Source organism: Pituophis catenifer, unplaced genomic scaffold (assembly GCF_029215685.1).
Source record: "Pituophis catenifer annectens isolate HBS135680 unplaced genomic scaffold, rPitCat1.0.hap2 SCAF_7, whole genome shotgun sequence".
Taxonomy (NCBI): domain Eukaryota; kingdom Metazoa; phylum Chordata; class Lepidosauria; order Squamata; family Colubridae; genus Pituophis; species Pituophis catenifer.
The window spans coordinates 28,084,689-28,105,756 of NW_027256887.1; the positions used below are offsets into that span (position 1 = coordinate 28,084,689).

General features: G+C 42.0%; 1 non-coding gene across 1 annotated transcript; it reads right to left on the reverse strand.

Moving 5' to 3' along the window:
• Positions 1-4,774: 4,774 nt before the first annotated feature.
• TRNAR-CCU (transfer RNA arginine (anticodon CCU)) lies at positions 4,775-4,849 on the reverse strand. The gene has a single exon. It is a non-coding gene; the product is annotated as a tRNA-Arg (tRNA).
• Positions 4,850-21,068: the final 16,219 nt, after the last annotated feature.

Genomic DNA, 21,068 nt, shown 5'->3' on the forward strand with positions numbered 1-21,068 from the left:
GTTCAGGCTTTCTTCTGATAATTGCTGAAACTGTATTACTGAGTGTGTTACCCCACCTACACCTGTTTCACTGCAGTTCCTATCCCCATGACTACTAATAGTGGGACTAGGATTGGTACCCATTTCTGAACATGCCCCATGAGAGGAACAGGGATGGTATGTTCTCCACTGACAACATCTATTTCAGGAAAAAGGAGTACTAGTGTGCATGTTCCGGTCCAATTTGTTGGCAAACATAAATACGCATCCCTTTCACATAAGAAGATTTACGGAAAAGGCATGTGATCGTTTGTTCCTTGCATTAGTCCAGACCCCCAAAAGCCCCCACCACAAACATTCCCGTCAGCGGCTGTAATGGGACTTTTAGTGAAGGGTCCTTTTGCTTATCTCCGAGGATTGGACCTTCAAAAAGATACCATGGCAGTTGGTGGTGATGAGAAAGTGAGTGGTGTGCAGAAGGAAAAAAAAAAAGATCTTTGGTTAGTTTTACATCCCTAAGGTTCATTCTAGGACCAAGGTACACTTCTGATGGACATTGTTCTTTTGTCAGGGATCCAATAGGCCTACCAGGTTTCTGATGTCTCTACATACAGGGAAGGTGACCCTATGATTTAACCAGGTTTCGACCCAATTCCAGTATCCCTGATATGCAAGCTCTTCTTTTCAATTATTGTAGGGGCCCTTCTATTCCCCCCTGTACCGGGATTGTTAAACTCTTAACCTTAGGTCTAGGAGTTGGTTTAGGAATAAGGTACCCACTCCACCTTCTGATGCCACGTTGTTGGCGGGAGTGGACTTGACCCAAAGTGTCCCCATTCAGTGTCTTGATGCTGCTAGGTCCCCTGGGATTCTTGACATCTTCAAATCCTTCCGCAGAGACAAGGGGAATTTCTTGAACATCCACACAACCTGGGGAACTACTGTTCAAGCTAGCATCACTCACTAGACCCTTGGCTAATAGTACCCACAACCCCAAATAAATCATAGTGACTTTATTCCCACACCCACAAGGCCTTAAGAGCGCAAGACCCGAAGTTTACAAGTTCACCATGTTAGGAAGAGGGTTAGGGATATGTGTAACTTGGGGTAGGGCAATATCAATCGTATTAAACAATACCAACAGAAGGGCTAAAGTAGCTGTTGCCCAGAGTCCCCACACCCCAATCTTCCTCAACCATGAGTGTTTTTAATAAGTGCTTACTGGATACTATCACTGTTAATGGGTTTTACATTACAAACTACAGTCATGGAATGTTGTCTTCCTCCGTTCCAAGCTTCGGCCGTGCGTAGAGAACCAGCTTCCGGGGTGGTTCAGCAAAGCTTGACGATCACCACCGCGCGTTGAGTGCCCGTTACCGGTAGGGCTCAGCAGGATGTCTTCTTGAACCTCAACACCAAGGGCTGGTCAGTTGTTGTCACCTGGTATGTGGCTGGATCACTTTGGTCTGCGGGCTTCAGTCTCATCCAGTGAATCCAGGACCGTCCTCCTAAGATCTTAAAAGCACAATTACAAAACCAATACATCTGGGAGAGCGCGCAAAGGGATCTGAGCAGTTGTAGTCCTCTTCAGTTGGGAAACAGCATAGGCAACCACTCAATCCTTCCACTCCTTTGGGGCTGGCATGGGCCCTTTCACTTCCTTCCAGGAACATCCAATCATCATGGTGGAATTTATGGACTGGAAACTTCAAAGGTGGTGTTTGGGTTAATAGTCCTTGTTTCCTAAAAACTTTAAAATATCTGGACAGTTTATACATATATTGTTTCAATACTTTGTCTCTGGTTTCCAGAAAATTAATGCATATGCTTCCTGTAGTGAAAACTACTCCAAACAACAGTTCATATGATGATAATCTTTCTAGGTTGGGTATAATAAAACTCTTGACACCACTGTTGCTGTAGCATTACTGCAGAGAAAAGCTTCAACCCACCCTGTGAGGTGGTCCACTATGACCAATAAATATTTTACTCTCCCCACTTTTGGCAATTCTGTAAAATCCACATGAATACATTGAAATGGTCTTAAAGCTGGTGGTCTCCCACCCGTCTGTTGTTTCCTGACAGCTTCAAACATTTGTTTATAATTGATGTTACTAAAGGAAATATCCCAATACAACCATACCTTTTTTAAAAGTTCATCTGCATAGCTTGAATTCCCCAATGACTCCACCCATATTTTGCCAAATGAATGCACTATCCCAAATGCATACAGTATCCAGCATCCAGCATCCCCATACAGTATCCAGCATCCCCCCTCCCCTTTTTTTTTTTTTTTTTTAATGTGTCGCCCTTCTCTGGGAGACTCAGGATTATAATGCGTTAAGCAATAGCCTTCATAAAGTCAGCTTATTGCCCCCACAAACTGGGTCCTCAATTCACCTACCTTAGAAAGGATGGAAGGCTGAGTCAACCTGGAGCCTGGTGAGATTCGAATTGACAGTAAGTGCAGACAGCTGGTGTTAAATTACAATGCATTTGTCTATTGAGCTATCCAGGCTCCCTGTCCATAGAGCTTAATTTAATGAATACAATTCAAAGTTTTGAGCAGACCAATTTCGAGGCAAACCCCTTGTTTCCAGGATTTTTCCGTACTCCCCCTTCCACCGTAGAGGAACCATTTATACAAATTGCTTCTCCTTTCTCCAGGGGGTGTTTCTCCAAATCAGGTCTTATTTTTGTTTGTAAATCAATCACTTCAGCACCATAATGTTCTAATCCAAACTGATCCATTGATCTGGTGTTGGTTAAGAACTGTGCTTGATTCAAATTGTGATTTGTAGTTACAATCAAGTCTGTCTGCTGCATTAAAATTGTTTCATTTGTGTGTGTGTGTGTGTGTGTGTGTGTGTGTGTTTTCAAAGAGATTGAATGGCTTTTCCAAGTTTGGTAAACTTAATACAGGAGCCTTGGTCAAAGCTTGTTTCAAATTTTCAAGGCTCCCTCTTTCATGTCCCTCCCATTTGAAACTCCAAGGTCCAGATACAATTAATTTTGCATAGAACTATCTTAATTTTTGCTTGTTTGAGGCTGAGACGCTACTCCTGTCGGAAGGAAAAAGAAGCCTTTCCCTTTAAGGATTGTTGAAAGGCAGAGCTTTCCCTTCCTGAATTCAAAACTCCCGGCTGGGAGATTACTTCGAAATGATTGGAGGTCAGCTGCTTGAGAGTAGAATCAGTTTATTGTTTCTGGGGAGGCAGGCAAGAAACAAACACAAGCAGGGCATTCGGAGGCTAGCCTGTCGTAACTGTAAGAGTAACCATTTTTCCCTTTTCTCCCCCCAAAAAACATCTTTTGATTTGGTGTGTGAATTCTTTATTTTGTGTGTGTGTGGTTTTATGGTGGTTAAATCCTGTCTTTGTTTGTGATCAGGTTCTTCTATCCTGGATCTGGCAAATAAGTAATAGTTGTATAGTTCACTCTCTGTTTTTCCTAACCCTTTGTAGTTGTTCGTTCCCTATAATTATTCAGCTTGCCATCTCCGTGTTTTAGTGAATATCTCTCTTTTATAAACAAATTAGCTCCTTCTTCGAAAGGAACAACAACTTATGCTGCTAACAATCAAACAAACAAATCTGAAATATATCAAACTTTAGTTTCAATCCTCTGCCTTTAGTAAAATGCAAGTCAGATTAAAAAAATCTTTCAAAATCATTTCTTTTATATAGGTTTAATTAAGCATTTTAAACCTCAAAAATTTCCAGAAAAAAATAAAATCAAAATTGTATTCAGAGCAAAAAAGCTTTCGTATGCAAATTAAAGAGATCAGCAGCAAAAACCACATTAGCCGATCTTTCCCCCTCCTTTCTCTGCTCTTTCAGCAGAGAAAGAGATGTCCGCTGAAAAAAAAAAAAATCCAACAGCCCACCCTTTTCCTGCTTCTCACTTCCAAAGGAGAAGAGGGGGGGGGAGAGGAAAAAATGTTTTACAGCAGGCAACCAAGCCTACTTCATTCAGCATTCACCTGCTTCATTCAGCATTCTTCCAACAAAGCAATACATTCTGCATTTCTCTCTAACCTCCACAATTCACAGACATTTCCCACAAATTATATGAAGGGGAATTAAAGTGCATTTTCACCAACTTTTACCCTCAACACACTTCACATTCACACTGCAATCAAACTGCGTACACCAATCTCACATGCAAAAAACTCACTTCATGCAAACCAATCATTACAATTATTCAAACACAAGTTTACTTAATTTGCTGGCCAGCCAAAAATATCACAATCAATTCCATTCAAATTTACACACTATCATATATATATATTTTTAACAGAAATCACACCAAATTGATCAAGTCAAATTATCTGACACTTCCCATTTAGACAGGCTTTCCTCTTTACGGCCTGCTAAACCCCGGGTGGGAAGAACAGTAAACAAAGTCTTCTTTATTCTTAGTTAAGAATGGCAATTTACCAGAAACTTTATAACACTGCAATTAGTTCTTTTCTCTTACCACACATAAAATCACACATTTTTTTTAAAAAAAACTTTTATTGCATAAGGTTTTATTTCTCCCCTTTCTTTAGTTTTCATCAAACAGACCCTAGCAAACTCTGCCTGATACTTGAGTAATTAAGGGGGTTTTTCTTTTTGTCTTCCACTGATCAATATTATTACCACCCTTCTAACAACACTACCCCTGGCTCACGACGCTGGACGTTCCGACAGTCGTCTATGAGAACCGCAGAGGTTTAACCACCTGCACAATCCCACACAATACTTAATTAAATACTTTAAATACTTAATTCCAGAGACTTCAGGATGACACCTGGTCTCCAGGTGGGACTCGAACCCACAATCCCTGGCTTAGGAGGCCAGTGCCTTATCCATTAGGCCACTGGGTCTCCAGGTAGGGGGTGATCAGGCCCCTCTGCCACCCCTTTAACGGGTGGGTACTCTAAACAGAGAGACTTTAACTCTCTGATTTATACTTACCTGTTTTCTTTTTCCTTTTTTTTCTTTCTTTCTTTTTTTTTCTTTTCTTTTCTTTAAGGTCTCTGTGTCTGGCTAGCCTTTAAGGATCCTTGACTAGCCTGTTTCTCCAGCGGTTTACGGCACCTCCTCACCGAAAGGTTCCGTGGACTTCAAAGGAGTCCTAATGGCCGGCCAGTGGATTTTCCTTGGGGAGGCGTCGGTTCCGCTGGGGCAGGCTGTCTGGCAGAACAAAAGTTCTTTGTTCTCTAGTCCCATCTGGGGTGCCATAAATGTTGTGGAATGGAAGGACTAAAAAACATTCCAAGGCCAGTCAGAGACAGTTTATTGCGCAAGGTTCAGAGCCAGATTTGTACCTGAAGCTTTGAACAAAGAAAGAACTCTGATACAATGGTTTTTATACATTTCTAAGACAAAGGATTCAGTGAGATCATACATTTTCCATATATGGTTAATCATGAGATCATACATCCGATTTTCCTTCTATGGTTACATATACTTGTTAATAAGTTCATCTAATTACTTAAAGCATTAATCTTAGTTTACAAAATTATCTTAGCCACACAACTTTTCTTAAGTGCTCAGAGTCGCTAATGGGAGAGTTACTACTATCCTTGGGTAAATTCATTAGATTAAGTAACTCTTTGTAACATATAGGTCTTTGTGTCATTCACAGTCAGGTCACTCAGATATTTTTCCATATAGCAGTCCTTTCCTTGACATCTAGGTATCAGAAGATATATTACCACTTAAAAGGGTTTAACTGTTTGTTAATGTAATTTCCAACAAGCACTTTCCTCTCTTATAATAATGTTAGATAGATAGAGTCTCTCAGAGTTCATGTATCCAAGCACATCTTCCCCTTATAATAATGTGAATAGAGAGGGTCCCCCAGAGCCCATATATCTGACTCTGTATGATTCCTATTTTATTCACATTATTTCTTTTATCTACATTATTCTTTATTTGCTCTTTACTTCAAAAGGAATGATAATTAAAAAAGAAGAATATAAATTGCAAGCATTTGCGAATGATTTAGTGTTTATTATGGAAGATGCTATAGAAACAGGCCCAAAGTTACTGGAGCAAATAGAGGAATATGGAGCAGTAGCGGGACTGAAAATTAATAAAGATAAGACAAAAATTTTAGTTAAAAATATGATAAGAAAAAAAAAAGGAAATAATGGAGAAACTAAATATTCAAATAGTGAAGAAAGTGAAATATTTGGGCATTCAGCTAACTTCAAAATGCGTAACCATCAAGGAAGACAACTACTATAAATTGAGAAATCAAATTGAAAAAGACTTGGGGAAATGGAGAAATTTGCAATTATCATTAATGGGAAGGATAGCGTTAATTAAGATGAACATATTACCAAGAATCTTATTTCTCTTCCAAACGATACCAATAAAGATTGAGAAAAAGTACTTTGAGAATTTGAATAGGACAATGTGGAAATATATATGGCAAGGGAAAAAGGCAAGAATTAATATAAAAATGTTACAAGATTCTAGAATTAGTGGCGGGTTTGGACTTCCAAATTGGGAACTGTATTACCAAGCGGCAGTGCTAACATGGATTAAAGAATGGATCTTATTGAGAAATACAAGACTATTGACTTTGGAGGGACATGATTTGCAACTAGGTTGGCATGTTTCTTATGGTATGGGAAAAACAGGATACATGGATACTTCCAGAGACATTATGTAAGAAATGGTTTATTAACAGTGTGGGAGAGAGTGAAAGAAAAACATTACATGGAAATACCAATGTGGCTTTTGACAATGGAAGCTTTGACACATCCAAATATTATTAATTTGAAAAATATTGTTAGATATAAGGATATTTTAACAGAAAAGGGAGAACTAAAACAAAAACAAGAGTTGGAAAAGCAACAGAAAGACTGTGCTGGAAGCTGACATAAAATAGATAATTATATGTTAAGGGGAAGTTAAAATAAGAGGGATGGATACCAACTAGATAAGAGTTTGAGACTCGGAGGAAAAATGTTGGAACTAGTTAAAATGCTGGAAATCAGCCAAATAATTATAAGAGAGTTGGAGCAGACTATGCTGGAAATCAGCAAAATAAGAGTGGGAGTCCTGGAGGAGACTATGCTGGAAATCAGCCAAACATAATATGCTGGAAATCAGCCAATAAAATGCTGGAAATCAGCCAAACAATGGAGGCAGTATAGGAGGAAACTATGCTGGAAATCAGCCAAATATAATATGCTGGAAAGCAGCCAATAATGATGATAGGCTTGGAGGAGATTATATTGAAATTAGCCAAAAATAGTTGGTGTTTAGGAGAAAAATATGTTGGGAACTAGCCAAACAGAATATGTTGAATAATAGCCAAATAACAGAGGGAGGTATGGAAGAAAATATGCTGGAAATTAGACTAAACAAAACATATTTTTGTGATAAATCTGTGTAACATGAAAAGAGTAATAGATGACAAGGGAGATAAAATCAAAGATAAATTGATAAAGTTTAAGATATTAAGAATTAAGGAAAGGGTCAAGAGACTAAGAGTTAGATAGAACTTTGCTTTATAAAGTGTAATAAGAATACAGTGGTATAGAATTTGAAATCAAGATTTGTGGTGATAAAATTGTAAGGTAAATAATTAGAACAAGAGGTTAGAATATTGTTAAAAAAATTCTTTTCTGATACTGATGGAAAAAGATATAAGGTGAAGAAGAACAAGATATGATTAAGATTGATTAATAGAAATAAAAATGAGTGAGCTAATTTGAAATTAAAACTGTATTTATATAATAGATTTGTTTAGATGATGATGTTAGAATTTATATTAAAACTTGTTCTTATAGGTTTCGAACTTTTACTGTAGAGCTTTGACTAAAAATCTTTCTATGTTTTGATTTTGAATTTTAAAAGATATAATGGGAAATTGTGAATGGAGCCTTTTTAAAATGTAAGCAATTGTACCTATTCATGACCGGATCGAGATGTCGCTCTCGAAAGAGATGTATTTTAAGTGTTATGTTGGAAAAAATAAAAAATATTTTGGAAAAAAAAAAGAGTTGGAAAAGCAAGGGATTGAGACAGATTGGTTTACACGATTGCAAATACAATCAAGATACAAAAAAGATCTTAAACAGTATGGTTTTAATATGGGAAAATCAGAATTGGATGAGATAGTGATGGGAACAGATGAAAACATGATTAAGAAATTATATAATTATCTACTGCAAAATAGATTAGAAGATGAAGAAGTAAAAGAAACAATGATAGCGTGGGCAAAACATTTTGGCTGTATGATTGAATTAGAGAAATGGCAACAACTACGGGAAAGGAATTATAAATTAACAATGGCAAGAGCATATAAAGAAAATGTATATAAAAATATTTATTTGGGTCAAAATTATTTAATTGTTTTTAAATTGTTTTTTAAATTTTGTATACAATGTTTTATTTTGGCTGTGCACCGCCCTGAGTCCTGCGGGAGAAGGGCGGTATAGAAATAAAAATAAATAAATAAATAAATAAATAAATAAATAAATAAATGCCACCAAAAAGGTTAGCAAAAATGTTTAAAGACAAATCAGCTAAATGTTGGAAATGTCATCAGTCGCCCGGATCATATTATCATATGTGGTGGTCATGTAAGGAAGCAAAGAATTATTGGGTCAAAATACGAACATGGTTAGAAGGAATGTTACACCAGTGTAAAGAGTTAAGACCAGAGACATTTTTATTGGACATTTTACTGGAGAAATATGGTAAAGAAGATATTTGATTAGTCATATAATAAAAGTGGCTAGAATAGTATTTGCACAAAATTGGAAAGCAGAAAAAATACTGTTAGAAGGAGAGGTAATAAAAATTTTTTAAGAATGTGCAGAAATGAACAGATTAACATTAAGAATAAAAGATAAAGAGGAATTGGTGTATTTCAAGACATGGGGACATTTTTATGATTGGCTAGAAAAGGAATATGAATAAAAATAAATGAGAGAAAAGACAAAAAAAAAGTAGAAATCCAGATGACACTTGAGTAAATGAAAAAGGGGGAAGGAGGGGGGAAATGAAAAAAGAGGTACTATATAAATGTACGTTAAGGATGATATATGTGTAACCAGCAAAATAGAAAAGAAATTGAAAGGAAAATGTGGATAAATATAAGATCGGGGTTCCTCGAATACCATCTTGACAAAATATTGAATTGAAAATGGACACAACAACAGAGAGGGAAGGGAGAGAGGGACAGGTGGGAAGGAGGGAGAAGAAGGGAGGAAAAGAGAGAGAGAGAAAAGAAAGGGAAAAGGGGAGGAAGAAAGGAGGGAAAATAATAGTAGGAGAGAGGGTTAGAAAGAGAGGAAGAGTGGAGGAGTGGGGGAAAGGAAGGGGAAGGAGAGAAGGGGAAGGAGAGGAGGAAAGAAGAAAGTTGAAAAGAATAGAAGAAGGGAGGGAAGGGTAAGAGGGGAGAAGGTGAGGAATGGTTGTTGTAGAAGAAGGGAGATATGGAATGGTAGATATGGAATGGTAGAAGAGCAACTTTGAATGTATTTTAAAATTTTTAGGATGAAGAATGAACCAATATGGAAACCAAAAGATAATATGTGTGATAAGAATGGTTAAAGAGATTGTACATTTATATATGTTTTATGAGAAATAAAAATAAAAAACTTTTTAAAAAAGAAATTGAGGAGAGCTCTCTGCCTCGTTTGGGACAGAATAACTATATTATTTGGGCTGTAAAACTGGAATGTTTCCTGAAGGCTAAGGAGTTCTGGGATATTGTTGTTAATCCAATCCAGGCACCATTAGCAGCTGCAGAGCAGAGGCAGCATGATAAAGCAATGGCATCATCTTAAGTTTAGATGAACAATTTATCGATGTAGCTAATTTAAAGACTGCAAAGGAAGTCTGGCTGAAGTTAAGAAGTGTGCATGTGAGTATGTCAGCATGCAATATTGTACAATTATCAAGAAAGTTATACAGAGCCTGTCTGCAACCAGGAGAATCTGTGGAGCAGCATTTGGTACAAATGCAAACTTTATTTGTTGAGTTAGAACAGCGTGGAATGAAGTTTCCTAAATCTCAAAATGTGCTGTTGGTGTTAAATAATCTTGATGAAATGTGGGACATAGTTTTTGCAGTATTTGAGTGCAAACCAGAGCAGGAATTATGATTGGAGGCCTTAAAGGCTTGTTTGATTGCTGAAGAGAACAAGTGCCATTTTAGAAAAAGCCACCAGGAGAAATTCCTGAGGTGGGGGCCCAAGGAGCAGAGAGAGAAATGTAACAGACTGGCTGTCTCCAAAGACCAGAGCAACAGACAAGATGTCTGCAAAGAGAAAAGTAGTAGAAGAGACTAGCTTACAGCCCAGCAACAGAGGCAGTGCTTCATCTGGTGACAAGACACATTTAAAGAAGGACAGTCTGCAAAGAATAAACTGTTTGCAAGGAAGATAATTAACAGATGGGCAAGTTGCTATGGCAAAAGTTAGCTATTGCAATAGCAGAGACAAATGGTTAATAGGCTAGTCAAATAATTGTTAATAATTCTAAATTGTTTTCCAGGATGGATCCAGCTGCTGGAGATGCAGTAGCCTTGGCAAATGGCCAGAAGGCTAAAGTCATTGTAAGAGGCAGTGTGCAAATTCCATATCTGGACAAGAAGTTTAATGATATATTATGTGTGTCTTATATGGAGCATAATTTGCTCTGCATCTCTAGTTTAGACAAGCAAGGATTTGAGATCACATTTGCAAATGGGAGGTGTCTCATAAAGAGAAATGGGAATGTATGTGCACAGCAGTGGTGGGTTCCAAATTTTTTTACTACTGTGGGCGTAGCTTATTTGGTGGTCGTGGCTTGGTGGTCATGTGACTGTGTGGACATGGCTTGGTGGTCATGTGACTGAGTGGTCATGTGACTGGGTGGGCGTGGCCAACTTGATGTCACTCATGTCAAGGGTTATGGTTAGGGTGCCTGGCCTCTCCTTGCCTCAAAGGCCTCAATGAGATACAATTTCCCTGTCCGTTTATTTACTACTACTGAACATCCAAAATATATTATTTAATCCTATGTACATATGCCATATGTGTACATACGTATTACATAGTATAGAGTGTGTGCAAGCACACAAAAAGATATATTATTTACTATATATACTGTATGTGTATGTACACATACACACACACATACATCTCTTCTAAAACTATACACATTCAACCTCACTACTTTTGGAAAAACACACCCAGAGTCCACTTTCTGCCACACATTTAACTATAACTTCTGTACATTTAGAACATTACACACACCTTCAGATGTTCTTCCCTAACTTGCACATGACTGTTAGAGCCAGGAGAGATCATGGATTGAGTAAAATGTGGTGAAACTCACTTAACAATGCTCTTGCTTAGCAACCCAAATTTTGGGCTCAATTCTGATCATAAGTCTTCCTTCCTCTTCATGGCAGCCTTGTCCTAGTAAATTTCTCCTTTCTGGCAATTTTCCTCTCTGTTAGAGGCATCAAAATAATCCAGGCGATGTAAGGTTTCCTGCTGGAGCAGGGGGTTGGACTAGATGGCCTCTAAGGTCCCTTCCAGACCTAGATTGCTGTCCTGTTTCAAAGCGTCTTCTGAAGCCACATCTAGTACCAGGGTTTGTGGTCCGCCCTTTCTTTCTTTCTTTCTTTCTTTCTTTCTTTCCTTCTTTCTTTGTCTCTTTCTTTTTCTTTCTCGTCTCTCCCTTCATCTTTCTTTTTTTCTATTTCTGTCATTTTCTTTTTCTCTTTTTCTCTTTTTCTCTTTTTCTCTCTCTCTCTTTCTTTCTCTCTCTCTCTCTCTCTCTCTCTCTCTCTCTCTCTCTTCCTCCCTCCCTCCCTCCCTCCTTCAAAGTCTAGGACAGTGGTTCTCAACCTTCCTAATGCCGCGACCCTTTAATACAGTTCCTCATGTTGTGGTGACCCCCAACCAAGGGTGGGTTCTAAATTTTTTTACTACCGGTTCTGTGGGCGTGGCTTATTTTGTGTGTGTCGCTTGAAGGTCATGTGACTGGGTGGGTGTGGCTAGCTGGTCATGTGACCGGGTAGCCATGGCTATATATGTATAGGGACTACTCAGAGGGCTGAAAAAAGTCATTTCTGACAGGTCCTCGCACTTTTGACTGGTCCTCACACTTATGACCATCCTCACATTTATGCCTGTGCAGCATTCTTAACAACCATGTCACTCATTTCACAACTGCTTCTCTTCAATATGGTATAAGATAGGGCAAAAAACGTAAAATGTGAGGACAATCGTAAATTCGAGGACTGGTCAAAAGTGCGAGGACCAGTCAAAAATAACTTTTTCAGCCCTCTGAGTAGTCCCTGTGCACAAAAGGACTACCCAGAGGGCTGAAAAATGTGATTTCTGACAGGTCCTCGCACTTTTGACCGGTCTTCGCAGTTATGACTGGTCATCATTTATGCCCATTGTACCATTCTTAACAACCATGTCACTCATTTCACAACTGCTTCTCTTCACCAGAGTGACAAGATAGCGCAAATACGTAAATTGTGAGGACAGTCGTAAGTCTGAGGACTGGTCAAAAGTGTGAGGACCAGTCAAAAATAACTTTTTCAGCCCTCTGAGTAGTCCATATGCATAAAAGGATACAGAAATAGAGAGGGATGAAGGAAGGGAAGGGAAATTAGAGTAGGAGTGAAGGTAAGAGAGGGAGGAAGAGAGGAGGAGAAAGAGGAAGAAAGAGGAAGTAGGGAGAAGAAGAAGAGGGGGGAAGAGAAAGTAAGTAAGAAAGAAAAGACAGAGGTGGTAGGTTTGAGGAGAAAGATTGCTGTACAATAAAAAAAGATGAAAGGGAAGAAAGCCAACCCCAAACAAATATTAAGATATTAAGATAAAGAATGAATTGTTAAACTTTAAAGAATAAAAGAGAACAAATAGGAATAAATAGCAATAATTAGAAACACACATACAAACATACATCGTATTTTCTTTGAACAGAGTATTTGGCCAGTTCACAAATTTAAACAGTTGTAGGAGGTTAGCACCCACCCCTTTCCTAGAAGAATGAAATATTTTGGGAAATATTAAAAAGGCAGAATATTATATTTCCCTACCTGGATGAGAAATGGAGAAGCATATTTTACAGACAAAGCAGCTCCCACCTTCCTGCCCGCCACCCTTTGTTAATGGGCCAGAGGCAGAAAGTCAATCCTTTGTCAAAGGACATTTGCAACATAATAGCAACAGAAACTAACACAATGGGCCCCATCAAGCCATGTGATCCTGTCCACCATTAAACCATCTTTCCAAGCAGTCTCCATGTTTCCAGTGTCTTTTTCCCCACTTGGAGCAGAACCCAGAAGGATATTTCTTCCAACACAGTATTTAGTCATTTCAATTAAATTTACAATTTCTATATTTCCTTTTTACCATATTTATTCCTCATCTATTTTTTAAAAAAAACAATATTACCCTTCATCCTCATCTCTAATCTTAATCAAATTCAATTTTTCCCTTCTATTCTATATTATACCCCTTCGCATTGTCATCTATTTTTATATCCATCCTCACATTGGTTAATTATGTAATACAGTTTAATACAAATTCAACATTTTAATATAAATCAATTAGTTATATAACTATCTTTTTTGTATATTAATCAATATGAACATGAATATTCCAATTATTTCCATGCAATCCAATTTCTTACAAATTATATTTACCAATAATAATAAACCAAATAATTTCCCCCATATATTCCTCCAAACCACAACTTAACCAATTAATAGTATCTCAATTATTACAATTACCTAGTTAAATCGAGCTTTTTTTCTTTTGTGTTTTAAAATCTTGGAACTCGCCTCTTTTGCCCTAAATTTCCCATTGTTTGCAGTTTTGCACCTACCTTTTTTGGTGAGGAAAAAGAAAAAGAAATCTCTCTGCCTCATTTTGTCACGTTGCAGCCTGCTTACTTTCAATTTTGCTTTTTCAGCATAGCTAGAGGTAAAAAAATCTGCTCCAGGAATTTACCTCTTTGCAGCTAGCTCTTTGAAGCCCCACGGCAAGAATTTAAAGTTTTTTTTCCCTCTAGCCATCAGCTGGGACTCCGGAGGCAGCAATAGATTGGGACTGGGCGAGGTAAGCGAACGGCGACTGGGCGATCCAACAGAGGCAGAGGGTGAGTGAAGGCGTGGGGGGGGGGGGCGAGAGAGGGCTTTGGCGACCCCTGTGAAATGGCCGTTCAACCCCCAAAGGGGTCGCGACCCCCAGGTTGAGAACCACTGGTCTAGGAGAATGAGACTGAGAGGCCTGAGAGAAAGTGCCTGGCAGTGGCAGCAGCAAAAGCAGTGGCACCCAAAATGGGAGCTTCAGGCTGTGGCAGGTGGGGGCAGGGGCTCAAATGGGAGCTTCAGGCGGCAGTGGCGGGGAGTCCTGGAACTCCCTGGGACTTTTCCTGTGCGGCTTTTGCCATGGTAGGCATTGGTGGCAGTGGCGGCAGGGAGTCCCGGAACTCCCCGGGATTTTTCCTGCACGGTTCTTGCCACAGCAGGCAGCGGCAGCGGCGGTGGAGAGGCCTGGAACTCCCTGGGACTTTTCCTACATGGTTTTTGCGGTGTCTGCTTCCCTTCACATGCGGTGCACATGTGCAGCAGCCCTGGGAAATCCACTCAACCTCCTGCACACCCCCTCTGCCACTGTCCCTCTCAGCCCCATCACAATGGCTCCATCTCCTTGAAGGTCTGCCCACTCACCCACTGGCTGGGCCGGGCCAGGAAGCGGCACATGTCCCATCACAGGCCGCATGTGTGTCCTGACCTTGGAAGGGAAAGGCATGGGGGACCACCGGGAAGGCCATGTGGAAGGCAGGCAAGCATGCCAGGCCGCAGGGAAGGGAGTAGGTTGCTAGGTCCTTTCTCTATGTCTGGGAGACCCTGACATGCTTGCCTGCCTTCCTCCCCCACCACTGCCTCTTTGTTCGGCTGCCTACCTTCCATGGTGGCTGGTCCAGAGTCGGGAAGGCAAGCTGACCAGAATTTTTGGCGGCACCCAGCCAGGCCGCCACTGCTGGAAAGCTTTCTCTGAAGGCAAGCAATTGCCATTGCCAACTTGTTTTTCGCATATGCACATCCCATTGGACTTCCAAGGCAATGGGATGTGCATGCGTGAAGAACATGGCAGTGACGAACATGGCAGCCAGGATGAGCAAGTGGCGACTGAGCGACTGGTTCGGGGGTGTGGCCAGCCAGCCATTGCTACCGGTTCTGTGAGCGACTAAAATTTTTTACTACCAGTTCTCCCAAACCGGTGCAAACCGGTAGCAACCCAGGACTGCTGCACAGGGCTTAAAAGAGGATAATATTTATGTATTGCAGGGACAAAAGGTTCAATGTGCCCAAACATTTGAAAATGTGCCACAACATGATTCATGTGTTCATCTTTTGCACAGAAAGCTTGGCCATGCCAGCTTCAGAGTTTTGCAAAAGATGGACCAGTTTGCAAAGAATTAAAATTAAAAGGGGGTAAGGCATATTTGGACTATGCAGTATGTAAGTCATCAAAGTCCAAAGCATTCCCAATAAGCAAGAGGAGCACAAGGCAGACAACAAGAGCTCTAGAACTGGTAAATGCAGATTTGGCTGGGCCAATGCAAGCCAGTTTGAGAGGAGCAAAATATTCACTGGTCATTGTAGATGACTACAGCAGGTTTGGGTTCTGCTATTTACTAAACAGTAAAATAGAGGTGCTACAGAAATTTAATCAATGGATAAGTTTCTTAGAAAGAAGATATAAACAACAGGTATGTCAACTGCAAACTGACAGAGGTTCAGAATTCATGTCAACAAATTTTCAACTGTGGTCGGGACAGTTAGGAATAAAAACATAGACACATAAATCCATACACAGCAGCTGAGAATGGCGTGGTTGAGAGGCGCAATGGAGTCTTATAAACCATGAAGGACTCACTGTTGGAGGATGCTGGTCTGAGTAGGTCATATTGGGGTGAAGCCATGTTGACTGCTAATTATTTAATTAATAGGCTGTGGAGTTCATCTATTAATGATACTCCATATTTATTTTATTTATTTTATTTTACTCAATTTGTATCCCGCCCTTCTCCCAGTGGACTCAGGGCGGTGCACAGGCAGAACTAAAACACATACCAATAAAAAATTTAAAATTTTTAAAAGAATTATATAACTTTGGCCCAAAATTTAAAACATTCAAATTAAAACCCATTGACAATTTAAAAGGCTAAAAAAAGGGGGGGTGGTTCACGCCAGCCCTGCTTGATGGAAAAGAAAAGTTTTTAGGGCACGGCGAAAAACCCAGATATCCAATATCCTTCGTATCTCCAGGGCCAAATCGTTCCAGAGGGCAGGAGCTGCCACAGAAAAAGCCCTTCCCCTGGGGGTCACCAGCCAACATTGCCTGGCTGACGGTACCCTGAGGAGTCCCTCTCTGTGGGAGCGTACTGGTCGGTGGGAGGCTATCGGCGGCAGAAGGCGGTCCCGCATATTCCCAGGTCCTATGCCATGGAGCGCTTTAAAGGTGGTGACCAACACCTTGAAGCGCATCTGGAAGACCACTGGAAGCCAATGCAGCTCACGCAGGAGAGGTGTCACATGGGAGCATCCCCTTGCTCCCATAATCCCCTGCATGGCTGCATTCTGCACCAGTTGGAGCCTCCGGGTGCTCCTCAAGGGGAGCCCCATGTAGAGAGCATTGCAGTAGTCCAGGCGGGAAGTGACGAGTACCTGAGTGACTGTGCGTAAGGAGTCCCGATCCAGAAAGGGATGCAACTGGCGAATCAGGTGAACCTGATAAAAAGCCCCCATGGCCACAGCCATCATATGCTCTTCTAAAGACAGCCATGCATCCAGGAGGACACCCAAATTGCGAGCCCTGCCCGTGGGGGCCAATAACTCGCCCCCAATATCCAGCGATGGCACCAGCTGGCTATATCGGGACACCGGAAGCCACAGCCACTTGGTCTTGGAAGGGTTGAGTCGAAGCCTGTTACTCCCCATCCAGGTCCGCATGGCCTCCAGGCACCGGGACATCACTTCAAGGGCATTGTTGGGATGGCCTGGGGTGGAGAGGTACATATGCAGTGCTATATGGGAGAAAACCATCTCTGGCACATTTAAGGGTTTTTGGAAGCAATGCGTAAGTGCATATTTCAAAAGCAATTAGAAGAAAGGGACAACCAAAGGGTGCCTTTCCCGCTGCCTTGAAAGAGGCGGTGGTGAGGCCCCTCCTCAAGAAGCCTTCCCTGGACCCGGCTGAATTAGCCAACTACCGTCTGGTCTCCAACCTTCGTTTTGTGGCGAAGGTTGTTGAGAGTGTGGTGGCACGACAACTGCCCAGGCACCTGGATGAAGCTATCTATCTGGACCCGTACCAGTCAGGCTTCAGGCAGGGGTACAGCACTGAAACGGCATTGGTCGCGTTGGTGGATGATCTCTGGAGGGCTCGGGACAGGGGTTGCTCCTCTGTCCTGGTCCTGTTAGATCTCTCAGCGGCTTTTGATATCATCGATCATGGTATCATGTTGCAGCAGTTGAGGGGATTAGGAATAGGGGTCACCATTTTGCGGTGGTTCTCCTCCTTCCTCTCCAACCACTTGCAGTTTGTGTTGACAGGGGGGCAGAGATCGACTTTGAGGTGCCTTGCATGGGGAGTGCCGCAAGGGTCAGTCCTCTCACCCCTTCTGTTCAAGATTTATGTGAAGCTGCTGGGTGAGATCATCCATGGTTTTGGGGTGAGAGTCCATCTGTACGCTGATGATACTCAGCTGTACATCTCCACCCCAGACCACCCCAACGATGCCCTTGATTTGATGTCTCACTGCCTGGAGGCCGTGCAGGTCTGGATGGGGAGAAATAGGCTCAGACTCAACCCCTCCAAGACTGAGTGGCTGTGGTTCCTGGCATCGCGATATAGTCAGCTGGTGCCATCGCTGACTATTGGGGGTGAGTCTTTACCCGCCACAGAGAGGGCAGGCAAACTGAGTGTCCTCTTGGGCACACGTCTGTCTTTAGAAGAACATATGACGGCCGTGGCCAGGGGGGCTTTTTATCAGGTTTGCCTGATCCTCCAGTTGCAGCCCTTTTTGGATCGTGACGCCTTGCGCACAGTCACTCACGCCCTTGTCACCTCCCGACTGGACTACTGCAATGCTCTCTACATGGGGCTCCCCTTGAAAAGCACCCGGAGGCTCCAACTGGTCCAGAATGCGGCTGCGCGGGTGGTTATGGGCGCAACTCTTTGTGCCCACGTGACACCCCTCTTGCACGAGCTGCACTGGCTCCCAGTGGTCTTCCGGGTGCAATTCAAGGTGTTGGTTACCACCTTTAAAGCGCTCCATGGCATTGGACCTGGATACCTTCGAGACCATCTTCTGCCACCAGTAGCCTCCCACCGGCCAGTCCGCTCCCACAGAGAGAGTCTCCTTAGGGTGCCATCGGCCAAATTATGTCGGCTGGCGACACCCAGGTGGAGGGCCTTCTCTGTGGGAGCCCCTGCCCTTTGGAATGAACTGCCCCCAGAAATTCGTAAAATCTCTGATCTCCGTGTATTTCGCTGTGCCCTCAAAACTTTGTTGTTCTGCCAGGCTGGGCTATCAAGGTAAAGATTTTAATTGGTTTTAAAATATGGGATTTTAAATTTGGGGTTTTAAATTGAGCCTATCATTTAATAATTTTAATTATTTTTGTCTGTCTTTGTGCTTTTAATCAGGCTGTACACTGCCCTGAGTCCTTCGGGAGAAGGGCAGTATAGAAATAAAATAAATAAATAAATAAAATAAATAAATAGAAAGCTCAGGTTTATGGGCTATGAGCCTGGTTCAAAAAGCTATCGCTTTAGCGATGGGAGCAAAAGAATAATGATTTCCAGATCTGCTAGCTTTGCAAGGCAAAACTGGAACAGAATTGATGCCAATTTTTGAAATGATCCACTTAGCAACAGTAACTCACTTAGTGACAGTAACTCAGTGATGGTAACTCACTTAGTGACAGTAACTCCCTTAGTGATGGTGTCAGTATTCAGGGAGGAGAAGCTGAAAAAGATATGAAGCAAGAGAGGGTTGGAGCACAGCAGCAGTCAATGCCACACAGGTCATAAAAACGGCAGGCACTCCCTGCAACCCGAACGGCATTACAACCCGAACGGCATTACCTGGAATTTGTAGTTTCCTAGGGGACAATTGAAAGTAGTCTTCCATTCATCCCCCAGACAGATGCGTACCCTATAATACACCTCATATAAATCAAGTTTCATGAAGATTTTCCTGGTTGCCATAGTAGTTAACAAGTCCGTCATAAGTGGCAATGGGTATAATGGCTCCATACAGACAGCATTAAGGTCCCTGAAATCAACACATAGACACAATCCGCCATCCTTCTTTTCTCTAAAGAGTACTGGTGCCACCAAATGTGATCTATTGGGTAGAATGAACCCTCTTTCTAGGTTTTTGTCGATATAATGCCTTAGTTCTTCTAAGGCATTATTCGATGACTCTCGGGGAGTCATCGAATACATTTGAGGCTTTGGCAACTTGGCCCTGGGTATCAATTCAATAGCATAATCGGTGTTATGATGGGGAGGTAGGGTTTCACATTCGTCCTCACTAAATACCCATATCAAGTCTCTGTATGTATCCAGGACCCCTCCTTGAAGTACTTGTTATGGTTCCTTCCTTGTAACCCCTTTACCATGGTCGCTCTTTTGAGGTTCAGAACCCAATGCCACCCTTAATTTATTAACCCCCTCGCCCACCAAATGATGGGTTCCCATTTATCAAGCCAAGCAAGCCCTAAAATAAGGGGCTCAATCATTTTGTCTATCACCACGAAACCGAGAAGTTCCCAACGCTCCCCAATTTTGAGTCTCACCGGATCAGTGACATGTGTAGCTGGCTGTTCCCCCAGGGTTGACCCATCCATTTGTTCAAACACTATAGGTACCCGCAATTTAGCGATGCGAATGCCTAAGCTATCCGCTATCGAACACCTTATTAAACATCAGGTGCACCCTGAATCTATTAAGGCCCCTTGAGGATCTGTGTTCCCTGTGTGTGGATGTTTAAGAGTGACCATATTATGAACAGGCATATGGGGTCACATACCATGGGGTCATGTATCTCCTCCTCCTCTTCACTGATCCCCGACTCCTCCGGTATCTGGGCCATTTCTGGGGGACATCCAGTATCATTACGTAGGCTTGTGTCACTACCGGGCGACTGAGTCGCTATTCAGGATCGTTCAGGCGTCATCTGGGAATGAGCCTTAGGTCTACTCATGGGAGTTGGTGCTTGTGGAGTTGAAACATGGGGCTGTGGTACTGGACAATCTGCCGCTCGGTGACCCTCTTGGTTACAGCAGTAACACCTAAACGGTCATCTGGGTGGAACAACAGGTCTGACTCCGGTAGGGATAAAGGGTTTCCCTGCTTCCCAGTTTATTGACTGCTTATCCATGGTTCTACGAGGTTGGCTCAGCCCCTCATTCCTAGTATGGAATTCCCACAATCCAACATCCAACTCCACTGCTGCTTTGTACCAATCAGTTATATGGGATCTGAGTCCTCTATACACACATGCCTGCCTCAATTCCTAGTATAGCCCCATATGGAACTGATGTACAAGCAGTCTCTTGGGCCACCCTCTCAGTCTTCCTGCTATTTTGTGGAATTCCTGCACATATTTCTGGGCAGGCCTCCCCCATTGCCTCAATGATACCAGGTCTCCCTCAGCCACTTGGGTGCTTGCCTCATCCTCAAAATGAATGCAAAGGGCCTCCAGAAAAAGTCCTAGATCCTCCAGTTCCTGGGCATGATCACTATGCAGGCTGGCCACCCAATCAGCAGCCTCACCTGTCAGCACCATTGTGACAGCAACTACCATTGCCCATTAGGAGGGATAGAACCAACCATATAGATGCATATGGCTAAGTACTTGGCTCAAAAATAGAGCCACACATTCTGGGTTTCCGACGAATGCAGCCTATAAGGGAGGTGGGCCCCACAGTACCTGCTGTGGCCACATACCTGGGCCCCACATGGGGAGTTGGTCCCTAGCCTGAGAAGGAGCCCTACCATCCCGATCTCCCCTATGGGTTCCTGGTTTTTGTCTAGTCGATGGA